This window comes from Salvelinus sp. IW2-2015, unplaced genomic scaffold (genome assembly GCF_002910315.2).
Source record: "Salvelinus sp. IW2-2015 unplaced genomic scaffold, ASM291031v2 Un_scaffold2658, whole genome shotgun sequence".
Lineage (NCBI taxonomy): Eukaryota > Metazoa > Chordata > Actinopteri > Salmoniformes > Salmonidae > Salvelinus > Salvelinus sp. IW2-2015.
This window is the reverse complement of record NW_019943965.1, coordinates 97,552-107,690: the sequence shown is the minus strand read 5'-3', so window position 1 is coordinate 107,690 and position 10,139 is coordinate 97,552. Positions and strand designations below refer to the sequence as shown.

General features: G+C 45.3%; 1 pseudogene; it reads left to right on the top strand.

The window, feature by feature from the left end:
- The window catches only part of LOC112074492 (leucine-rich repeat-containing protein 4C-like), a 48,819-nt pseudogene extending 39,486 nt beyond the window's left edge, over nt 1-9,333 (top strand).
- Nucleotides 9,334-10,139: the final 806 nt, after the last annotated feature.

Below are 10,139 nucleotides of genomic sequence, written 5' to 3'. Positions count from 1 at the left end.
AGCACTGAGCAAATTTCAGGTCTGCTGAGTGCAAACTTCTAGCTAGCATTTACTGTGAACACTGAGGCTGTCCCCGCTTTATGTTACAGTAGCCATGTAGCCATGTAGGCTACTGTGGCTATTTGATCATAATGTAGGCCTACCAGAATGGCCTACCATCAAAAACAATTGAGAAAATGAATCCCATAACATTTTAACATGGAAATAGCTGTTCTATCATTCAGCCTACAGTAGCACCCAATGTGTTGTGTTCAATTTAGGCCTACATTCCATGAGACTTTTAAAAAACCTGCAGAGCTTGACATTAACCTGTTTATCAACTTGTCCTTSAGTAGCAGCAGCTTGTATGTGAGTGGGTGTGCGTAGTGTCAGTGTAAATGTATGTGCATATTATGTGTGAGTGAGAAAATGATGGAGTGAGTGTTTGTGTGTATGTTGGAGTGACAGTGTGTGTGTGTGAGTGTGTAGGGCCCTGTGAGTGTGCATAGAGTCAGTGCAAATACTGAAATAAAACGTCAATTAAGATATAAGGTAAACTTCTGTTGTTCGATGCAAGAAACCCCTTCACAAAATAAAATACATTATTATTCTCATACCATTATTAGAGAGAATCAGACAAATGATGCTACCCTCTGACTATTGGCCACTTAGCTTATCCGAGCCTGTCTCAAAATGCAACACTGCCCCTTTAAGACAAAAAAAAGCTCTTTACCTGACTCACTTTTCAAATATGTCTATAAATGTATAAAAAAAATTATCTTGTAGGAAGCAATCACTCCCCTATTGCTGACTACAAATGATCTATAACTGGGCTAATAACTCACTAACTAGCAAAGGATATCAACAAAATGTGTAGTTGTGGCTACATTCAGCTCTCGTGTTGATCGGGGAAAAAAGAGCATCTACTCATGACTGCTCATGCTGTAAACACAGTCCAGTTCAAAGTAAATGGCACAGATTCAAATATGGCAATGGTCTATTTGCATATAGGCCTACTGCAGGTCTGATTGTTTATGCCGCGCTGGTCTGTGAAGAGTGCGGGCTGAGTAGTGCGCGTGTCAATGTAATAGAATCCTACTCCGATACGTTCTGCCTACAACAAATGCTTGCATAGTTTGTTTTGTTTCGGTATTGTTGCATTGAAAGTGGTTAATAGTGTATTGATTCGATCACAATTGCCACAGTAAAGGGAAATGTTATAGTGTTAACAGGGAAAGCTCTAGACAGTGGTCACACCTTTTCTGAGTCAAGATCACTTTCTGAGTCAAAATGCAAGCCGAGAACTACCGCTCAGATTTTTTTTTAACATGACTTAAAAAACGTAAGCCTGCCAAGTGGTGCAGTGGTCTAAGGACTGCATCGCAGTGCTTGAGGCATACTACAGACCAGGTTCGATCTCAGGCTGTGTCAACCGGGAGTCCATGAGGTGGCGCACAATTGGCCCAGTGTCGTCATGGTTAGGGAGGGTTTGGTTGGCTGGATTTCCTTGTCCCATCGTGCTCTAGCGACTCCTTGTGGGCGGGCCGGGGCTTGCAAGCTGACTTCCGCTCACTGTACAGTGTTTCCTCCAACTCATTGGTGCGGCTGGTTTCCGGGTTAAGCGACGCAGTGTGCCAAGAAGCAGTGCGGCTTGGCAGGGTCATGTTTCATGGACGCATGTCTCTTGACCTTTGCCACTCCGAGTCCGTAGGGGAGTTGCAGCGATGGGATAAGACTGTAACTACAAATTGTGAATTCACGCAGTACTCAAAAATATATATTAAAAAATTGGTTGTAAGCCTATGCACATTAACAATTAAAAACAGAATTGTTAGCAATGAGGGTTTGTGCAGTAAACTATAGGCCAAAACATTATCACGGCATATTATTTTGCTTGAATTGCCCTGTAACGCATTGTTGTTCAAGCCATTTAAAAAAATATATATTTGGATTATATGAGGCTATTGATCACACTGGTAATAGATCTGTTTTGTTGTTTACTTGGGAGGCCACAGCTGAGTGAGCATACATTTAATAATTAGCTTTTTATTTTTTTATTCACTGGGCTGATGGTGCCTGCAGTCTGATGGTCAGTCTCAGCGGAGGGAGAGAGCAGCAGACTGAGGGTCGGCCTCTCAACATCCCTCCACTCTCCCTTTCTCCTCACTGACACTGACCAAAAAGAGACACCGTGTTACAGCTGATGGCGTAACTCGATCGCACCGCATTTTTCTGCCTCATGCACAAATTCATGTTGTTACTCCTATGAACAGAGAAAATGAAATATTCCTCGATATTAAAAAAACCCAAGCCGCTAATAATAACAACAACACAAGCCTATAGATACAGTTTCCTACTCTTCATTATGCTGCAGTGCTTGTTGTAGCGGCTGAGTGGAAATAGGAAGAACGCCCGTGTTATGGCTTATAAAAAGAAGTGTTGAATACAAAGTGTTGACATTGCTGAGTAAGAACTTAAACATGAACTCAGTCATAAAAACAGCATATCTTTGCTGTACTCAGAGTCTCGTGGTTTTAAACAGTTTGAAATCTCACAGTATCAACTTTGCTGTATCTTTCTTTTATKCCTTCTACGTTACTGCAGACATGGTAATCTGAGCCATCCGATTGGCCAGCGGTAGGCCTATAGTGCACTTGATTTGCTCTCTGGGCCCCCGGGAAGACAAAGTTTGTACCTTCAGCCCGAGACAAATAAAAAATATTGGAACACAAGGCTTTATCGTTTAGTTTTCTACAGAAATGTTTGTCGATCAACTAGGAATGCCTTGGTGACCACAGCTCTAGAAAGTTGAGTGTAGTTCAATCTTGTGCTTCACTCTGTGGGCTGATATTTCTGTGAGGCAGGGAACTTTAGAGGGAACTTTGGTCAGAAGCTTCATGAAATGGGTATCCATGGCTGGAGTGGTATGAAGCTCGCTGGAGCAGTGGAGACGTGTTCTCTGGAGCCTCACCATCTGGCAGTCCGATGGACAAATCTGTGTTTGGCGGATGCCAGGAGAGCGCTACCTGCCCCAATGCATAATGACAACTGTAAAGTTTGGTGRAGGAGGAATAATGGTCTGGAGCTGTTTTTCGTGGTTTGAGCTAGGCCCCATAGTTCCTTCCAGAGAAGGGAATTTTTAACGMTACAGCATACAATGACATTCTAGATAATTCTGTGCTTTCAACTTTGTGGCTACAGTTTGGGTAAGGCCCTTTCCTGTTTCAGCATGACAATGCCCTCATGCACAACACGAGGTCCATACAGAAATTTACCAAGTACCAGGACATTTTAGCCAAGGAGGCTGAAACTTGGCCGCAAGTGGATCTTCCAGCAAGACAATAACCCCAAGCACACATCAAAATCCACTAAGAAATTACCTATTGACCACAAAATCAACATTTTGCAATGGCCGTCAGTGTTCGGACTTGAACCCGATTGAAAACCTTGGTTTGATTTGAACAGGGCAGTCCGTAAGCGCAGACGAAGGATATCAAGGATCTGGAAAGATTCTATATGGAGGAATGTCTACGATCCCTCCCAACGTGTTTACTAATCTCACAAAACATTTTCGAAAAGGATCAGTGTGGTTATCCTCACAAGGAGAGGGTGCTGGAGTATTRAAAACAGGGGAGGATGGTTTGATGAGCATGACAATGAAAACCATATTCCCTGGCCGTCTCAGTCACCAGATCTCAACCCAATGGAACACTTCTGGGAGATTCTGGAACGGCGCCTGAACCAGCGGTTTCCACCACCATCAACAAAACACCAAATGATGGAAGTTCTCGAAGAATGGTGTCGCATCCCTCCAATAGAGTTCCAGACTCCTGTAGAATCTATGACAAGCGCATTGAAGCGGTTCCGGCAGCTCCTGGGGCCCAACTCCCTATTATTTGAAGACACTTTATGTTGGTTGTTTATTTTTATTTGGCAGTTACCTGTATATTATTACCCAACAGAAACTATTCTGAGTCAATGCTTTTGTCACCATTCAGGTTTTTCCATAGGCTGTCCTCCCTGCAATCAGCCATTAAAGCGATGAGGCTGCTATGCAGAGTGGTTGTAGCGTAATGCCGGCTTGACGAAACGAACCCCTGGCTGATTCTGTCTGACATGCAGTTAACAAAACACCATAGCATCAACATAACAACCTACATTGTTACCCAACAGAAACTGTTCTGCGTCAATGCTTTTGTCACTATTTTGTGTTTTTCCATAGGCCTCCCTCCTTGCAATTGCAATCAGCCATTAAAGCGATGAGGCTGCTATGCAGAGTGGTTGTAGCGTAATGCCGGCTTGACAAAACGAACCCCTGCTAGGCCGTGGCCTGATTCCGCCTGACGCCCCCAGTGGAAGTGTCTCTTGGCGGGCTTCTCACACCGCTCTGGAGTGGCATCTCTGCTGGTGCTAACCACTTTCACAGGGGCATATTTAGAGATTCATTTCTCACTGATTAAATCACCCACTCGGCCACGCTGGAAAACGCATTTCCACATCGCTTCACAATTTTCACCGTTTAGAAAACACCTGTCAAAACAGAGTCGTTTTCTTTGCCTCCGGGTCCCTCTGAAAGAGACGACTGCTGATATGACTTGAGTTAGAGAAGCTGAGGAGAGATGAGAATGTTTAAGGGCCTTGAAAAATCTTGTTCACTTTTACATTTGACATAACGAGCATCGCTCGTGTATTGTGAGTAGAAACATGTATGGTATGTGCTAATATCTTTTACTCTACATCTCTATCTATTATATTACACATTTTACTCTCTCATGGTAAATGATGCTGTTATATCAGGAGAATATTAGACATAGTTTCTTATGGTGAAAAACAGTGTATTTGGAAAGTATTCAGACCCCTTTACTTTTTCCACATTTTGTTACGTTACAGACTTATTCTAAAATGGATTAAATCGTTTTTTTCCCTCATCAATCTAAACACAATACCCATAATGACATAGCGAAAACAGTTTAGACATTTTTGAAAATTTAATTTAAAAAGATAACCGAAATATTACATTTATGTAAGTATTCAGACCCTGTACGCAGTACGTTGTTGAAGCACCTTTGGCAGCAATTACAGCCTTGATTCTTCTTGGGTATGATGCTACAAGCTTGGCACACCTGTATTTGGGGAGTTTCTCCCATTCTCTGCAGATCCTCTCATGCTCTGTCAGGTTGGATGGGGAGTGTTGCTGCACAGCTATTTTCAGGTCTCTCCAGAGATGTTCGATCGGYTTCAAGTTCGGGCTCTGGCTGGGCCACTCAAGGACATTCAGAGACTCGTCCCGAAGCCACTCCTGTGTTGTCTTGGCTGTGTGCTTAGGGTCGTTYTCCCATTGGAAGGTGAACCTTCGCCCATGTCTGAAGTCCTGAGCGCTCTGGATCAGGTTATCGTTAAGGGTCACTATGTGTATAAGGTAGTTGTTGTTGTTGTGAAATTGTTAGGTTAGATTACTCGTTGGTTATTACTGCATTAACTAAGAAGCACAAGCATTTCGCTACACTCGCATAACATCTGCTAACCATGTGTATATGACAAATAAGATTTGATTTGATTTGATTTGATATAGTTCTTGCTGTGACGTGCACTGCCAACTATGGGACCTATATAGACAGACAGGTGTGTGCCTTTGCAAAATCATGTCCAATCAATCAATTTCCTACAGATGGACTCCAATCAAGTTGTAGAAACATCTTAAGGATGATCAATGGAAACGGGAAGCACCTGAGCTCAATTTTGAGTCTCATAGTTAAGAATTTGAATCCTTATATAAATAAGGTATTTCTGTTATTTTATTTTTATACATTTGCAAACATTTCTTAAAACCTGTTTTTGCATTGTCATTTAGGGTATTGTGTATAGATTGAGGAATTGATTGAGGAAAAAAATATAATTTAATCAATTTTAGAATAAGGCTGTAAGATAACAAAATGTGGAAAAAGGGAAGGGGTCTGAATACTTTCCAAATGCACCGTTTGTTGTTAATCAGAATAATATTAGACATTGTTTCAACACCATCTCTGTTGTTCACTTATTTCTAAGCTGGTAGACACGTCCTCCTCTGAAAACACTTATTGTGAGAAGTGAAATTCATCTACGTTTTGAGACTGAAAAAACAGTCCGTTTTGTGACCAGTTTGTTACAGCACTTTGTGACAAATCAATTATGAATTGAAGTATACAATAAGAGAAATTGACTGGCTGGTTTTTATTTCTTATTGCAGATGTACAGATGAATAATTAACTTCCCGGGTTAGGACCTGAATGACAACCATTTGTATTTATTTATTGATGAGAGAGGAAAGTTCATAGGGAGTTAGATGCTGAGTTTTTCAGTTCTGTTGCCCCAGTCATGAAGCCTGTCCTGGGGAGTCCTGATATCCCTGACTGCTCTAATGCTCCACAGATGGACAGTGTTTATGATGACTATCTAGGATGAGTGAACATCCATCCATCCCAATGATAAGGCAACTACATTTCACCATCTCTCTTCCTCATGTAGGTCATTATCCCAGGCATGTGCATTGAGCACAGATAGTATGGTGTCCCTTCAATAGACTTTATACACATAAAAAGAAGTGGCATTACCCATAATTACCTTCTGTTCTACATCTAGTTTTCTTTGCTTGTCTATATTGTTCCACTGCCTAATCTTTACTTTTCTCTCTTCTCTTTACAATATTTCAGAGAGGACCACCAGCCACTGAACTATGAATGCTGATCACAATGATCTCCTCCCTCCAGCGCCAGACAATGAGAGATCCTAGGCTGAGGGGGCTCGGTCCTATCCCCTCTTTGTGCTGCTGTTGGCCCTCCAGATCCTGGCGGTGGCCGCCTGGTGCGTGCCCAGACCTGCCCCTCTGTCTGCTCCTGCACGCAACCAGTTCTTCAGCAAGGTGATCTGCACCCGCCGGAGCCTGCGCGATGTCCCCGACGGCATCTCAACCAACACACGTTACCTGAACCTGCAGGACAACCTCATCCAGGTGATCAAGGTGGACAGCTTCAAGCATCTACGGCACCTGGAAATCCTGCAGCTGAGCAAGAACCACATTCGCAACATCGAGATTGGCGCCTTCAACGGCCTGGCCAGTCTCAACACCCTGGAGCTGTTCGACAACCGTCTCACCACCATCCCRAATGGGGCCTTCGAGTACCTCTCCAAGCTCAAGGAGCTGTGGCTGAGGAACAACCCCATTGAGAGCATCCCGTCGTACGCCTTCAACCGGGTCCCCTCGCTGCGAAGACTGGACCTGGGAGAGCTCAAGCGGCTCTCCTACATCTCAGATGGAGCCTTCCAGGACCTCAGCAACCTYCGCTACCTGAACCTGGGRATGTGCAACCTCAAGGAGATCCCCAACATCCTACCCTTGGTCAGGCTGGAGGAGCTAGAGATGTCAGGGAACCAGATCTCTGTCATAGGGCCTGGCTCTTTCGCAGGGCTGGCGAACTTGCAGAAGTTGTGGATGATGCACGCTCAGATCCAGACCATCGAGAGGAACTCCTTTGACGACCTCCAGTCCCTGGTGGAGCTCAACCTGGCCCACAACAACCTCACCCTGRTGCCCCATGACCTCTTCACCCCCCTGCACCGCCTGGAGAGAGTCCATCTTCACCATAACCCCTGGAACTGTAACTGTGACATCCTGTGGCTTAGCTGGTGGCTGAAGGAGACAGTGCCTGCCAACACCAGCTGCTGTGCCCGCTGCCACACCCCAGCRAGCTACAGGGGTCGCTACATCGGCGAGCTAGAGCACAGCTACTTCCAGTGCGATGTGCCTGTCATCGTGGAGCCGCCGGCGGACCGCAACGTCACAGAGGGCATGGCGGCRGAGCTCAAGTGCAGAACGAGCTCGTTGACCTCGGTAAGCTGGCTCACCCCCAACGGGTCTCTGGTGACCCACGGGGCGTACAAGGTGCGCCTGGCTGTCCTCAACGACGGGACGTTGAACTTCACCACTGTCACCATGCAGGACACGGGGACTTACACCTGCATGGTGAGCAACACGGCGGGCAACATCTCCGCCTCTGCCGTCCTCAACGTCACCTCGGTGGAGAACAGCGGCGTCACCTACTTCACCACAGTCACCGTGGAGACCACAGAGACAGTAGACGACAGCCAGACTCCTGCTCTTCCACCGATTGGCTGGGTATCATCTTCGACCACCAGGGGGCCTCCGGTCCAGACCAGGACCACAGAGCGGACCTACACCGTCTCTGTTCTGGATCTGGACGGGGAGGGGGACCGCGGCTTGGAGGAGGTGATGAAGACCACCAAGATCATCATTGGCTGCTTCGTGGCCATCACGCTCATGGCCGCCGTCTTGCTGGTTATTTTCTACAAGATGAGGAAGCAGAACCACCAGCAGGACCCCGATGGCCCCGCCTCCTCCATGGAGGTCATCACAGTGGAGGAGGAYCTCGCTGGTGTCGCTGCCATGGAGACCCACTTACACCTGCCCCCATTGGAGCATTACAACCATTACAACACTTACAGGAGCACCTACCACCACTCCCACACACAGGAACCTTTACTGATTCAAGCCAGCTCCAAAGACAATGTGCAAGAGACCCAAATTTGATTGAGATTCATTAGAGGAATCCGATATCAGCTATCTCATACAGGAAGTATCGGACAGAATGGTAAGGATTAGTGTGGGAATGACTTGACACTGACTTGACTGATGATGTTAACGATCAAATGGATCAACATCTTTCAAAATGGGTGTGCTATTTGAAAAAGTGTCTTTAAAAAACAGAAATTATTTATTTAAAAAAATATATGTCTAGTGGCTAAATCAAGAAAAACAAATCTGAATGAGCTTTTTAGCTCCAATTTTATTTCACCTCTGTGTGATGTTGGGGAAGAATGGTTCACTGTAAACTCATCTGCTCAAATGAATTCTCTACATTCAAACCATGTTCGGACCGTTTCCAAATATGAGTGCAGCAACAGAATAGATTAACACAGCTTCCATTTGACCATAGGGCCATTTCAGATGAAAATATAATACTGCCTTGTTTGAGAATTTTTATCAAAATGTTTGAAGGTCATTATAATATCCCAGATGACCTGGTGTTTCCTTATTCCTTTGGATATATTCACAGCCCTCGAATATTATCACAGCTACATTACATAAAACTGATGAAGAGGGAGGATCCTCATATTACACTGTACCCTTCCTGTCACTCAAATTAGATGAGATACAGATGTTCCCATGACTTGGCTGTTAATGAAATGAGCAATGAGGCCATGCCTCGGGAACCAGACGGCCAAATGACTGAACATGCATTTTCCCGGCTCCTAATCAACACTATACATCCTTCACTTAAATTAAGATGAAGGTCTCTCTCCCCCTCCCTCCTCCTTCCCTCTCCTATCACCTCTCGCTCTTTTCTCTCTCTCCTCCTCTCACCGCTGTATCTCTTTCACTCTATCACTCTCCCCTCCTACTCCCCTCTCTCTTTTCTCCCCTTGCTCGCTCTCTCTCTCTCTCGCTCTCATTCTTCCAACCCCTCTCCTTCACCTCTCATCCTACTCTCTCCCTCCCCCTTTCTCCTTTTCTCATCCTCCTCTCTTACACTCTCCTCTCTCTTCTCCTCTCTCTCTCTCTCTTTCTCTGGCACATTCATCTCTCCTCTCGACATATCTCATTTGTCTCTCTTTAGACATGAGGGGAATGGCAGTGCAGCAGAAGATGTGGGAGAATGAAGGGAGGCTCACGGCCCTACGGTAATGTGTTAATGATCTAGATCACAGCACTGGCGCGTTACTTGTATCACCCTAGGGTCACAGACGGTCGGGGGCTGATAGCCCGTCTGTTAGCGCAAATAAAGCTCGCATGTAATTCAGCGTGACCCTGGTCGGCCAACACAGGGGGCTAACCGTCTGTACTGTCAGTCTGTAGTAAACAGGGAGGTGTAATTGCTCATTAAACTGCATCAGCAGTCCATTTGTAGGCTTCTAGATGAGCTAGAGGAGAAGTTGATTCAGAAAACAGCTTGAAAACTCCAACCCGTATCCCTTTACACAGCAGCTAATGGAGGAACTAGTCTTCTGATTTCTGAGAGGCTCCTCTCTGATCTTCTCGCCGTGTTTGTCAGGGAAATACACAACCCAAGGCCTTTTGATGGCGCCTCTCTCATCGTCCATCTATC